Genomic DNA, 12,125 nt, shown 5'->3' with positions numbered 1-12,125 from the left:
TACATGCTCCCTAGGTAGGGATCCATTTATTACGTGGAGAACAGAAGCAAATGGACTAGAAGGATTATGTAGAGTGTAAAAAACGGCAGCTTATTAGTTTCCCCTTAAAGAAAAATTGCAGCCGTTTGTTTTGGCGAAGTCTAATATTCAGGAAACAAATGCAAAGCATTTGAGTTTTGACACCCTGCTTATTGCTTATTATGTTAGCTTAGAAGATGCCTTAGTAGTTAGGGAAGGATTTATTCCAACCATTATATCACTTTGAAGATTTAGGGCTGGATTCACAAGTTACTGCAGTTGCCAGAAATTATCACCTTGGTTGTTTCCATTTTCTGACACTTTTTAGTTGGGTAGAATCCATGCAGGATGTGGGACGAACACACAGCAGAATCTGACCTTCTTATCTTCAGTGTATGTGGAATTTGTGGGTGAATTTTCAAAACTTCCTTCCTTCCACCATCAATCCATGTGTCTAGAGCTTACCGTTGTGTTCCGCAATGCTTGTTGGCAATTAGATGTTTTGCTTGCGGTGAGGATTCATGTTATGCCTGATACCTGACCCCTTTGCCATTCTTCTATTTCCTTCCCCACTATCAGTTGCTTTCACTTTTTGATGTCTTTCCTTCTGTCTTTTATGGTTGCCAAAAGGTTGCTATTCTGTTGTTGTTGTTGTTTAGTCGTGTCCGACTCTTCGTGACCCCATGGACCAGAGCACGCCAGGCACTTCTGTCTTCCACTGCCTCCCGCAGTTTGGTCAAACTCATGCTGGTAGCTTCGAGAACACCATCCAACCATCTCGTCCTCTGTCGTCCCCTTCTCCTTGTACCCTCCATCTTTCCCAACATCAGGGTCTTTTCCAGGGAGCCTTCTCTTCTCATGAGGTGGCCAAAGTATTGGAGCCTCAGCTTCAGGATCTGTCCTTCCAGTGAGCACTCAGGGCTGATTTCCTTCAGAATGGAGAGGTTTGATCTTCTTGCAGAACGCTGAGGTCAGCGTTCTCTCTCTTTCACCCTTGAGATTGTATGTACCCTGTAACTATTGAGATGTCCTCTCAGGACCAGAGTTTTGCAGACTTCATCTGTTAACCAATCAATGAATTGAAAATAAGATGAATTAACTAAGGCTGCAATCCTATGCACGTTTACCTTGGAGAACTTACGTATAAACAGACCTGTGGTCCAAACTCCTTCCTAAGCTTGCAAGTTATATTGGACTGCAGTTTCCCATAATTGGAACCTACCGCTGCTTTCATCCCTCCCACTGAGCCCAGAACAATGTGGAAGGGTTTCTCTTTAGCTCATTCTGTGAATGAAAGTGGCAGGACCCTCCTTGACCATGGATAATTTGGCCTGCATCCCACAATACAAGCTTTGGCCCTTTGTGGATGTTCAAGCCATTGGTGGGCCCTGAGGCAGGAGCTCAGGACAGGAAAGTATAATCATGAAGTTCATCCCAAATGAAAAAGACCTTCCGCTGTAACCATCTTCCTCTCAAATGAACACTCTCCCTGTTTCTGAGCACAGAAAATATCATCCATCAAATTGTCAGGCATTCATCCTACACTCGAGTAGGACCCTGGCAGAGACACATGACAGACGGGCATGTTCTCTCCCTCCTGGTTGTTAGTTTGGGAGCTTCAAAATCTTTCTTCTGCCCGAACATCACAGCGACCGATGCCAACCGACACCGGCACACTTAGAGATCCGCAGAGTCTTCGCAGTTTGTGTAACAGACCTCAGCAACTCAGCATTTTGGCTAATCTATGTTTATTTACATACAAACACACATGGAGTACTGCAACATGGCTCTCTCCCCCTCCGTCACTTCCCACTCTGTGGAGGCAAAACATACACCATCATGTGATAGACAACACTCCTATGACTCCTATCACAGAGCAGGAACACAAATCACTTTGAAGAAGTAGCAGAAGGCAGGTGCCTATTAACAACAGGAGTAACAAAAATGGTTCCCCCTCTCCATCTTCTGGAATCAACCATATCTGTGCCCAGGCATAAACTTGCAACCTCAGCAGTAATATAATAATAATAATAATAATAATAATAATAATAATAATAATAATAATAATAATAATAATAATAATAATAATAATTTATTATTTATACCCCGCCCATCTGGCTGGGCTTCCCCAGCCACTCTGGGCGGCTTCCAAAAGAATATTAAAATACTATAATACATCAAACATTAAAAGCTTCCCAAAACAGGGCTGCCTTCAGATGTCTTCTAAAAGCCTGGTAGTTGTTGTTCTCTTTGACATCTGGTGGGAGGGCGTTCCACAGGGCGGGCGCCACTACCGAGAAGGCCCTCTGCCTGGTTCCCTGTAACTTGGCTTCTCGCAGTGAGGGAACCGCCAGAAGGCCCTCGGTGCTGGACCTCAGTGTCCGGGTAGAACGATGGGGGTGGAGACGCTCCTTCAGAATGAATTTATTACATTGCCCGGAACAAATCCCCTATCTATGAAATGAGAGTAACAGCTGCATCTATCTACAGCAGGGGTCAGCAAACTTTTTCAGCAGGGGGCCAGTCCACTGTCCCTCAGACCTTGTGGAGGGCCGGACTATATTCTGAAGGGGAAAAATGAACAAATTCCTATGCCCCACAAATAACCCAGAGATGCATTTTAAATAAAAGCACACATTCTACTCGTGTAAAAACACGCTGATTCTTGGACCGTCCGCGGGCTGGATTGAGAAGGCGGTTGGGCCGCATCCGGCACCCAGGCCTTAGTTTGCCTACCCTAGTTTTTTTTCTATTACTAATATAGGAGTTGCCCAATGCTAGTATCAATCAGTTAGGTTTCGCACCCCATAGCCACCTTTGACTGGACTTACGTGTCCAGGGGTCCTATTCAATGATAATATTTATACCCTGTCCATTAGAGTGGGTTGCCCCAGCCACTCTGGGCAGGTTCCAACATATATAAAAACATAATAAAACATTAAACAACTTCCCTATATAGGGCTGCCTTCAGATGACTCCTAAAGGCTGTATAGTTACCTATCCTCTTGGCTCGGGGGTCGCATAATTCCATACCCTTCAAAGAAAACAGGGACGTCCTAAGGAACAGTGGGACATTCTGGGATCAAATCAGAAACTGGGATGGCTTGTGTAAATCTTTCACTGTCCCTGGAAAATAGGGGCACTTGGAAGTTCTGAAAATGTGAACTGTCAAGCTGTTGGCTATGAGAAACTCATAAATAAACTCCACACCACTGTTATAACAACCAGCCAGTGGGAAAATAAATCTTTGACATTTGTGTAGAGGGCTTACCAGTGACCTTCTGCCCGTTTTCAGATAGGTTCCTCATGGCAATAATCACAATCCAAGCTCTGGCTCAGGGATCTATGTAAGCCCTGGGAATGGGTGGGCAGGGATTTGTGAAATCATCCTATTTTTATTATTTGATGTGGCTGGCTTTTCCCTGGAAGTGGGTGGCACTGCCCTGCAGCTGTAGAAAAGCACAGGAGAAGCCACAGCCATTGGCAGGAGCCAGGTAGAGCACATTCTGAGAAATATTGCATCAATATGACACAAAGTCTGTCTGTTGTCTCCAAACTTAATCCCTGCTTAAAAGGTAAAGGTACCCCTGCCCGTACGGGCCAGTCGTGTCTGACTCTAGGGTTGCGTGCTCATCTCGCTCTAGAGGCCGTGAGCTGGCGCCGTCCGAAGACACTTCCGGGTCACGTGGCCAGCGTGACAAAGCTGCAGCTGGTGAGCCAGCACCAGCGCAGCACATGAAAATGCCGTTTACCTTCCCACTATAAAGCGGTACCTATTTATCTACTTGCACTTTGACGTGCTTTCAAACTGCTAGGTGGGCAGGAGCTGGGACCAAACGACGGGAGCTCACCCTGCCGCGGGGATTCGAACCGCCGACCATACGATCAGCAAGTCCTAGGCACTGAGGTTTTACCCACAGCGCCACCCGCGTCCCTTTAGCTCCTTCCTTAAGCCTGCTTAGCTCCTTCATTAAGCCAAGGGAGAGATGCCACTGGTTAGTTTCCTTCCAGGCTATGGGCCCTTAAACCGTTTCCCATGTCCGTTCTAACTTAGAGAGCCAGTGTGGTGTAGTGGTTAAGAGCGGTAGACTCGTAATCTGGTGAACCGGGTTCGCTTCCGCGCTCCTCCACATGCAGTTGCTGGGTGACCTTGGGCTAGTCACGCTTCTCTGAAGTCTCTCAGCCCCACTCATCTCACAGAGTATTTGTTGTGGGGGAGGAAGGGAAAGGAGAATGTTAGCCACTTTGAGACTCCTTCGGGTAGTGATAAAACGGGATATCAAATCCAAACTCTTCTAAAACAGAAAATTTAATACAAATCATATACAAAAAAAAAAAAAACAACAAACCCCAGTTCATATCCTCTATCCACAACTTTCCTGAGTACTCAGCCCAACTTCTCTCTCACGTCCATAACTGGTCATTTCCCCATCTTATTAAATCCAATTTCCCTGGGAACCTTGCGAGGCTTCTCCCAGCCTGTTTTTTTTTTTTTTTGTACATTTCCCCTAAAACAAGTTTGTTCTGACTCATAAGAACTCAGAAGCCCTGATGAATCAGGCCACTGCCCAATTGGTCCAGTATCCTGGTCTCACAGCTGCCAACCAGATGCCCATTATGGGAAACCTACAAACTGGGCATGAGAGCAACAGCGCTCTACTCCCCTGTGAGACTGCCTCCTAGAGCACGGTCATTGTGTCTAGGAGCTGCTGGTAGCCTACTCCTCCCTGAATTTGTCCAACCCTCTTTTATAACCATCCAAGGTAGTGGTGGCCATCGTTGCCTCTTGTGGGAGTGAGTTCCATAGTTTAACAAGGCACCAAATACATTGCAGGGGGTTGGACAGGATGACCATTGTGGTCCCTTCCAATTCTACGATTCTGTGAAGAAGTATAACACCAGTCTTGAAAGACCTACATTGGCTCCCAGTATGTTTCCGAGCACAATTCAAAGTGTTGGTGTTGACCTTTAAAGCCCTAAACGGCCTCGGCCCAGTATACCTGAAGGAGTGTCTCCACCCCCATCGTTTAACCCGGACAGTGAGGTCCAGCCCCGAGGGCCTTCTGGCAGTTCCCTCATTGCGAGAAGCAAAGCTACAGGGAAGCAGACAGAGGGCCTTCTCGGTAGTGGCACCCGCCCTGTGGAACGCCCTCCCATCAGATGTCAAAGCGATAAACAACTACCTGACATTCAGAAGACATCTGAAGGCAGCCCTGTTCAGGGAAGTTTTTAATGTGTGACATTTTAGTGTATTTTTGGTCTCTGGAAGCCGCCCAGAGTAGCTGGGGAAACCCAGCCAGATGGGCGGGGTACAAATAATATATTATTATTATTATTATTATTATTATTATTATTATTATTATTATTATTATTATTATTATTATTCTTATTCTTATTCTTATTCTTATTCTTATTCTTATTATTCTTATTATTATTATTAAATCTGTCCTGAATATTGCAACATTCAGCTGCGTTTGAATGTCTGTGAATTCAAGTGTTATGAGAGATGGAGAAAAAAAGCCATTCTCTATCCGATCTCCCGGCAGGCCATGAATAATATTGTAAACTCCCAAAATGCCCCTACCCCTCCTTCCTTCATCACATTAAAAGAAGTGTTTCCTTTGCAAGAGGGACCGTTTTAAGCATCACCCTTTCTCTGCTACCTGTTTAGAGAACAAGTGGTACTGGGGGGCTTGTAAGGGACACGGGTGGCCTTGTGGTCTAAACCACTGAGCCTCTTGGGCTTGCCGATCGGAAGGTTGGCAGTTCAAATCCCCGCGACGGGGTGAGCTCCCTTTGCTCTGTCCCAGCTTCTGCCAACCTATCAGCTCGAAAGCACACCAGTGCAATTAGATAAATAGGTACCGCTGCGGCGGGAAGGTAAATGGCATTTCTGTGCACTCTGGCTTCTGTCACAGTGTCCCGTTGCACCAGAAGTGGTTTAGTCATGCTGGCCACATGGCCTGGAAAACTGGGACATGGACAAAGGCCGGCTCCCTCGGCCTGCAAAGCAGAGATGAGCGCCACACCCTATAGTTGAATTCGACTGGACTTACCTGTCCAGGGGTCCTGGAAAAACTCATCAGAAAAATAAGAAATCAAGACAAGAAACTTTTTTTATAAAAAATGGTTTATTGAATATGTACAGATAAATTGTAAACAGATAAGGACTTTATTGCAATAACCTGCAGTTTCATAAGAGTATATAACTAAAGCAGGTGAACAAAAGAAGAAGTTAACTTAGAATATGCAGGAAATGATAAATATAAATTTAAGGAACTGCAGAAAGAGGAGGAAGGAAGTCGAGTTTCGAAATGTTAAAATGTCTAAAACTATTGAAACGCATATACAGTGGCACCTCTGGTTACATACTTAATTCGTTCCGGAGGTCCGTTCTTAACCTGAAACTGTTCTTAACCTGAAGCACCACTAGTGAATGGGGCCTCCTGCTGCTGCCGCACCACCGCACAATTTCTGTTCTCATCCTGAAGCAAAGTTCTTAACCCGAGGTACTATTTCTGGGTTAGCGGAGTCTGTAACCTGAAGCGTATGTAACCTGAAGCGTATGTAACCCGAGGTACCACTGTAACTGAAAATCACAAATTAAAAAATTAAAAAACGAAACAGTTTTTACCTTTTACTGGTGGGCTCTTGGTGTCTGTCTTTACCTAGGATTTTCCCCATCCGTTTGATAACAAACGCCTAACTGGCACTCACAATGATGGAGGGGGGAGCAGGAAGGACTATAGCCACAGCTGACCCAGAAGTTTGACGGAGCTTGTTCTTAAGAACTTTTTCTCCTGTATTTTTCTCCCTGCTGAATCAACAACAGACACAAAACAATGCGGGTTGCCACTCCCCCCCAACCCCCATTTCTCTGTGTTTCTTACAGTCTGATTTGGGATTTGGGCATTTGGATTAACTCATTAGTGGGGCAGCGTTCTGTCGAAGCCACTAATCTGTGGCAGTGGTGCATAGCAGTGTGACAGATGCATTACACAGAAAATGAGAAATCTAATCAGATTAGGATTTCATGCATTCATGCAGGCCCTGGTGCTCTAATGGCCTGCGGAAGCTGCAGGGGTCTGTGTTTGTGGGGGTCCATGGCAGAGCCTTGCAGGGAAGGGAACAGCTGCATTTAGGTGCCCTGGAGAAGTTGGACAATGAACAAACAAACAAACACATACCCTCCAACATTTCTCTGATGAAAATAGGGACGTCCCATTCCATAATGAAATTTTACCATTTATTTTTTTTAAAAAAATAATGTTTATTAAAGTTTCATGAACAATAAAAAGTTTCAAAATTTAATCATAGGAAAAACTACAAAAATGGGAAAATACAAAGACAAAACACATAAAAAATACACAATAGAAAACAGTTAACAAAAGAAGAGAAGGAAAAAAGGAAAGGAAAGAAAAAACAAAAAACAAAACAGAAATTAGATTAATATTTTCATATCTTATACTTCATTCACTAGTTTCTTGACCTCCTCACACCTCCCTTTTTGTATTCCAGATCAGATATTTAATTCAGCAAGTCCTTACCCTTTAGCATTTGTCCTCACTCAAGATATTAACCTATTATAAATATCAATTTTCCAATTGTCAATCCCTATTTACATTTTCTTAGAGATCTTTTTACCAATACCACTTATTTTCCATCAGACATCGTTTTAACATTCCTTAATTTTACAATACTTCTGCAAGTAGTCTTTAAATTTCTTCCAGTCTTCCTTCACTGACTCTTCTCCCTGGTCACGAATTTTGCCAGTCATTTCTGCCAATTCCATGTAGTCCATCACTTTTATCTGCCTAAATTTTACCACTTATACCCCACTCATCTGACTGGGTTGTCCCAGCCACTCTGGGCGGCTTCCAACATATATAAAAAGGAAAAGATAAAGGACCTCTAACAGTTAAATCCAGTCGTGAACAACTCTGGGGTTGCGGTGCTCATCTCGCTTTACTGGCCAAGGGACCTGACATTTGTCTGCAGATAGTTTTTCCTGGTCATGTGGCCAGCTTCTGGCGCAACGGAACACTGAAACCAGAGCAACGCATGGAAATGCCATTTACCTTCCCGACAGAGCGGTACCTATTTATCTACTTGCACTTTTGGTGTGCTTTTGAACTGCTAGGTTGGCAGGAGCAGGGACAGAGCAACGGGAGCTCACCCCATTGCGGGGATTCAAACCGCCGACCTTCCGATAGGCAAGCCCTAGGCTCAGTGGTTTAAACCACAGCGCCACCCACGTCCCTCCAACATATATACAAACATAATAAAACATTAAACATAAAAAACCCCTTTCTCTATACAGGATTGCCTTCAGGCGACTCAGAGGGTGGATAACTCCATGCCTTCCAACATTTCTAAAAAGAAAATATGGACGTCCTAAGGAAAAGCGGGACATTCCGGGATCAAATCAGAAACTGGGGTGGCTTCTCTAAATCAGGGACGTCCCTGGAAAATAGGGACACTTGGAGGGTCTGCAAGCATCCAGTGAAATCTCACTTCCCTAGTAGGGTCAGTGCTTTAAAAGCCTTGCTAAACTGTTCAGGCAGCAATGTTGGCCTTTATTTTAAAACCCCTCTCATGATGCTGTCTAATGGACCATTGCTTCCATCTGTTGTATTGCAGGAGTAGACCTAGCAGGCACTGCATTTGCAAAGCAGGTAGACAGCATCTTAAAAAGTAGAGACATCACCTTCCCAACAAAAGTCCGTATAGTAAAAGCTATGGTTTTCCCAGTAGTGATACATGGAAGTGAAAGCTGGACTATAAAGAAGGCTGATCGCCAAAGAATTGATGCTTTTGAATTATGGTGCGGGAGGAGACTCTTGAGAGTCCCATGGACTGCAAGAAGATCAAACATCTCCATTCTGAAGGAAATCAGCCCTGAGCGCTCACTGGAAGGACAGATCCTGAAGCTGAGGCTCCAATACTTTGGCCACCTCATGAGAAGAGAAGACTCCCTGGAAAAGACCCTGATGTTGGGAAAGATGGAGGGCACCAGGAGAAGGGGACGACAGAGGACGAGATGGTTGGACAGTGTTCTTGAAGCTACTAAAGTGAGTCTGACCAAACTGCAGGAGGCAGTGGAAGACAGGAGTGCCTGGCATGCTCTGGTCCATGGGGTCACGAAGAGTTGGACACGACTAAACGACTAAACAACAACAACAACAATGTCCCCCATGTGGCTGATCTTAGCACTGTAAGGCTAAACAGGAGATCAGGGAGGGAGGCATCCCAATAATGAAGTGCCAACTAATGTGGGAACTGGAGCTACTCTCCCCTGGTTCTACCATCTACAGCTACAGCTTGCTACTGGCTCTTTCAAGTCTCAGAATGTGCCTCACTGGGAAGTTTAAACTTTCACACCTGATACTTGGTCACCTTGCGACCATCCCCACAGCTCAAATGCAGTGATCTCCATTAGATTTCTGCCACATGCTCCACACGGAGCTGCCCTCAAATGGTGTTCAGAAAGTGCAACTTGGTACAAAATGTGGCCACTAGACTACTTCAGGAAAAAAACAAGCAGAGACATGAGAGAATTAAAAAAACCACACAATAATCTGGAATTGCATCCATTTGTAATGCCATGCTAGTCTGCCACCTGGTGGCGGCTCCTCAAACTCTTCCAGATTCTTGTCTGAGATACTGGACTGCAGTCCACAAATGCTGGTGTGGTTTAGTCTTTAACTCACAAGGATCTCCATTTTTGCTTCAAGCTAATGTGCAGGGAATCGTGCTGACCAGGGCAATGAGGGGGATAATGAGGAGTAGAAAAACCATCCCTGTGTGCCGCAGTTCTTTCCTTGTCAAGCCACCATGCCAGACCCATTAACACCCTAAAACAACAGTTTTCTCTTCCTTGTTGTTGCTTAGTCGTTTAGTCGTGTCCGACTGTTCGTAACCCCATGGACCAGAGCATGCCAGGCACTTCTGTCTTCCACTGCCTCCCGCAGTTTGGTCAGACTCACTTTAGTAGCTTCAAGAACACTGTCCAACCATCTCGTCCTCTGTCGTCCCCTTCTCCTGGTGCCCTCCATCATTCCCAACATCAGGGTCTTTTCCAGGGAGTCTTCTCTTCTCATGAGGTGGCCAAAGTATTGGAGTCTCAGCTTCAGGATCTGTCCTTCTAGTGAGCACTCAGGGCTGATTTCCTTAAGAATGGATCGGTTTGATCTTCTTGCAGTCCATGGGACTCTCAAGAGTCTCCTCCCGCACCATAATTCAAAAGCATCAATTCTTCGGCGATCAGCCTTCTTTATGGTCTAGCTCTCACTTCCATACATCACTACTGGGAAAACCATAGCTTTAACTATACAGACCTTTGTTGGCAAGGTGATGTCTCTGCTTTTTAAGATGCTTTCTAGGTTTGTCATTGCTTTTCTCACAAGAAACAGGCATCTTTTAATTTTGTGGCTGCTGTCACCATCTGCAGTGATCATGGAGCCCAAGAAAGTAAAATCTCTCACTGCCTCCATTTCTTCCCCTTCTATTTGCCAGGAGGTGATGGGACCAGTGACCATGATGTTCGTTTTTTTGAAGTTGAGCTTCAGACCAGATGTTGAGCTTTCTCTTCCTACACAAATGCAAATAGTTCGATACCTATTTATGGAGCAATGAAGAGGGACTCTTGCTGGAGAGCCCATTATTTTCAAGTCCTTTCTGCATACCAAGTGACATTTTCTGAACTTTGCTTCAATTCTGGACGGACTATCTTGAGCCATGAGCTTTATTCAGGTCCCTGATCTATATTGGATTGCTGTCCTTTTCTCAAAGGTTGTTTGGATTATTGGGAGCAAGTTACTGATGAAGAATTCTTCCTCTGTTTGCAAGAGGAACAGCGTTGTGTTGTTTCATATGGTCAACGCCACACTGTGGGATGAACTTTAATATACTTGCCTACTCTGCTTAAACCCTGCCATAGACCTCTCAGATCTTTGCTACTGGGCAAAGGGTCACTATTGCGTTGCCCCTGACTTCCCTGGGAACTTGGACCTGACAAGGAGACCATGGGAGGAATTCAACATCAATCTTAGGCGATTGTTCATCAGGGCAAGCAATTTGAGGCTCTGGACCAAACAACTGTGGGAATGTTAAGGATAGTAGGGAAGGATATATTGAATAAGTGTTATCCTTCGTTCACTCATGCTAGTGAGTGATGTAGCAGAGCAAATCCCCCTCAATATAGCTGGAAGCTAGTTTGTAGATTCGTTTGAATCTTTTAGTTATTTCCTGGTGTCCCATTTCATCCCTCCTAAAAGAATAAAGACATGAGAGTCTTTCTGAGTAAAGTAACAAAAAGTTTACTCACATTTCAGTTCACGATATGATCCCTGAAAGGCAGGCATTACTTGGTAGTTACATAAACAAACTGTGAGTTCATCTCACATGGAGACTGAACTCATGTGTTGCTGGCTGAGAGCCCGCAGACAGAAAAATTACACTGAGATAACAAAATGGCTGCAGGAGAGCAGCATGGCAGCAATAGAACAGCAACAAGAGAAAGACAAAAGTAGACTGCGAAAATGACTGCATGACTTGGCTCTTTTAAGAAGTCAGCCAGAGCCACGGCCATCTCCCAGGTCACATGTAGGGGGAGGAAACTCCAGACCAGTGGAACAGGAAGTTACACTGACTGGATGTCCTCCTGTGTGTAGCCACTCTAGGGAAATAAGGAATGTTGCATTTGACTGCACCAATGGAATACATCCTACAACAACCGCCCTCTCCTTCCCCTGTGCACTAGTCCAGCGGTTCTCTTGACCACCAGCACCCAATTCAATTTGAGGGGTGCATGGGGGGAGGAGAGTGGGAAAGGCCCATTGAGGAAGCGGAAATCCTTGCTTCGTTCACTAACAAGAATCATTAGTTGGACCCTACCTGACGTCCGCATTCCATAGATTCAGTGCTGAAATCTGTACGAGTTAAGAAAATGTTGGCAAGGCTTTGTAGAATGTGCGAAGAATATATTAGGCAATGAGATATCAACAAGCTGATTATTAATTTTGTGACGATGTTTCAGGAACACTGTTGAAAGGGAACATTACATCTCTGGTTGGAAATCTCATGGTGAGTGCTAAAATTCTAACTGT

This window comes from Podarcis bocagei (assembly GCF_964188305.1).
Source record: "Podarcis bocagei genome assembly, chromosome: 1".
NCBI classification, from domain to species: domain Eukaryota; kingdom Metazoa; phylum Chordata; class Lepidosauria; order Squamata; family Lacertidae; genus Podarcis; species Podarcis bocagei.
Note: the sequence above shows the minus strand (reverse complement) of the source record.